The following is a 3,273-nucleotide window of genomic DNA, read 5'->3' on the forward strand; positions in this document are numbered from 1 at the left end:
ATGAATACCGTTCAAGAGCAAGAAAAAGAGGGATTGCCCTCACTGCTTAAATTCAGTACCAAGAGTCTCTCTTCCTTAAAAGGGAAAGAAATCGTTGAAGAATCAGATCCCATGGAAGGGCCAAGCCGACGTTTGCCCTCCATGGTAGCTACTACAGCAGGGCATTTGATAGCATAGCTGCCGATGAACAAAAAATACCTTTCGCCTCGTTACGGAGGACTCGGCTAAGAAATGCCGATCGAAAGAAACAAAGAGCATTAGCTAAAGCAAGGAAAGAGAAAGAAAAATTATCCGTGATTCCAGAAGAATATATGTATAATGTCAACAATCAACATGAAGGAGTCTTCTGATAGTCTTCCATATACAGAGGATGAAGTACAGTCGTTACGACGTCCAGACCCATCGCCAGTATGGGTTCATTCCGATGCCAGTTCGGTTTGTTCTACCTGTCATACCGCAACACTTGATCAAGGACATTCTACCGGAGCTTTTGTAGAATGTCCAAGTTGCAATGTGTTACACCTTGGACAGTATCATAATTATGGTGATTACTCAACAGCTGATGAGCTGTTAAGATATGATGATTTACCCATCGACGATACAAATACAATCCAGTATTATCCATGGGATCCTTTTTATGTGCCAATTCAAATTGAGGCATATAATCCGGTGGAAGTAATACCACCGCTAGTATGGCAACCGATTATTGATAATCAGTTGAATGATGAAACACACTACCCGGCATATCCAAGCAATGTTGAACTTGCAAGAATCCATAATGTTAAATGTAACGTTTTTGAACATTTTGAGATAATTGATGGAGAATATATCAATATTCTGGAGGGACTAGAACTATATACGGATGTTTTTTCTCCCACAGAACAACAGGAGATACTTGATTGTGTGTCTGACCTCCAGATCAGAGGCAAAGCGGGATTGTTATCTGGAAGGATATATTCGGAGCCCAGAAAATGGATGATGGGTAAAGGTCGCATTACAATACAATGCGGCTGTTGCTATAATTACAAAATAGATCAACAAGGAAATCTACCGGGGATCTTACAACATGAACATGTGGAGCCAATGCCGCCTATGATAAAATGGATGGTTACATGATTGGTACAGTGGAGAATAATGCCATCGAGTTGTATTCCCAATAGTTGTATAGTCAACATCTATGAAAAAGGGGATTGTATCCCTCCACATGTGGATCATCATGACTTTGATCGTCCCTTTTGTACAGTTTCTTTTGTATCAGAGAGCAGTATCTTATTTGGTACAGATATAGATATCATCGGTCCAGGAGAATTTTAGGGATCTGTTGAGATTTCCTTACCGAAAGGATCTGTTTTGATTCTGAAAGGAAATGGAGCTGATATAGCGAAACATTGCATTCCAAGAGTTCGGCACCGTCGAGTGTCGATAACTTTCAGGAGAATGAATGATGATAAAACTCCATATGGATTTCGGCCGGATCCGGAGCTTGAACAATTGCAACCATATGAGTTATAAACTCGTTGCACCACCAGGCTATTTCAAAATAACAGCCTAGAAGGTCAGCTTGTTTAGAAGCTCATGTAGTTCGTAAAAAGATCTTCTACTCATAGATGTACAGATAAGCAAATGTGCAGCTAGTGATATGAGGGCAGTTTATTTTGTACTTTATATTATGTACTCATGGATGTGTTAGTTATGCTAATAGCATGATGTACTATTCATCTTTTGAGATATATACATGATATATTGTAAGAAATGACTGTATGAATCAGTAACAAAATTTCACAATGAATAAATTAAATTTGCCAAATACGCTTTCTCAATTTTGAGAATTCCTTGTTTGTACAACGTGACCTAGTTCGGTCTACATCTCCACAAAATCACACATTTTACGCAATTTTATTTTCTGCGACATCCTTATGAAGTCACAAACTCTATATCATATTTGCAAATACATTTTTGCAAATTTTTATCAAAATAACATAAATCTTTGCACATTATACAGGATATTTTAAATCAGTCTGATAACTCTGATTTACTACTTAAGAATAAAATTGATCCAATAATTTCAATTTCTATTCTGAATTAGTCTGAATCTATTCAATATTTCTGATTCATAATTAATCCGATAATTTCAATTTCTACTCTGAATCAGTTCAATATTTCTGATTCATAATTGATCCGATAATTTCAATCTTTACAGTGAATCAGTTCAATATTTCTGATTCATAATTGATCCGATAATTTCAATTTCTACTTGGAATCAATTCAGTATTTCTGATTCATAATTGATCCAATAAATTGATCTGATAATTTCAATTTTCACATCGAATCAGTTCGATATTTCTGATTCATAACTTTTAAAAATTGATCTGATAATTTCAATTTTCACATCGAATCAGTTCGATATTTCTGATTCATAACTTTTAAAAATTGATCTGATAATTTCAATTTTCATATCAAATCAGTTCGATACTTCTGATTTATAACTTTTTTAAGAAAAAATAATAATAAATTGATCCAATAACTTCAATTTTCATATTAAATCAGTTTGATACTTCTGATTTATAACTTTTCATAATTGATCCAATAATTTCAATTTTTACATTAAATCAGTTTGATACTTCTGATTTATGCTTTTCCCAAATTGATCGAATAATTTTCACTTTGAATTAGTCTGATATTTCTAACTCACATCCTTTAAGAATTGATCCAATAATTTCAATTCTTACTTTAAAATCAGTCATATATTTCTGATTTCTTTTATTGAAAGTCAGTTCCAAATGTCTGACTATCCTTTGATATCAATATTTGTATCTTGAATCCCTATTTTGAGGTCAACCCTTACATGTTGATCCCTATTAAAAAAAAAATCTCCAGCGGAAACAAATATTATACGCAAATTCACACATCTTTCTAGGACTGATGACTTAGAAATATATATTGAGCTTGTTGATCTTGTCGGTCAACGCCAATACGTACGGTGTGCTTGCCCAACACACCACACCTATTGGGGGTCCATTTGTTGACCTCACTTTTGGTTGAGGTCTAGAAAACTTCTTTAGTAAGCCTAGGTATAGCCATAGGACTTTCCTATTGACTAGACTTAGAAAATTAGAAGAGGTACCCCACCATTAGAAATTCAGAACTATTCTTTTTACTCAACTTGAAATTCCACATATTGATCTTAACCTCTAGCATTTAGTAAGTAAGATCATTATAAAAGAATTCAAGAAGAGTCCCTATAGGATTACTTGGCTGTAGGGTCGACCCTGG

General features: G+C 34.6%; 1 pseudogene; it reads left to right on the forward strand.

Moving 5' to 3' along the window:
• The first annotated feature begins 318 nt into the window (after positions 1-318).
• Positions 319-1,512, forward strand: LOC110033599 (annotated as a pseudogene).
• The last annotated feature ends 1,761 nt before the right edge of the window (positions 1,513-3,273 follow it).

Source organism: Phalaenopsis equestris, unplaced genomic scaffold (genome assembly GCF_001263595.1).
Source record: "Phalaenopsis equestris unplaced genomic scaffold, ASM126359v1 Scaffold001235, whole genome shotgun sequence".
Taxonomy (NCBI): domain Eukaryota; kingdom Viridiplantae; phylum Streptophyta; class Magnoliopsida; order Asparagales; family Orchidaceae; genus Phalaenopsis; species Phalaenopsis equestris.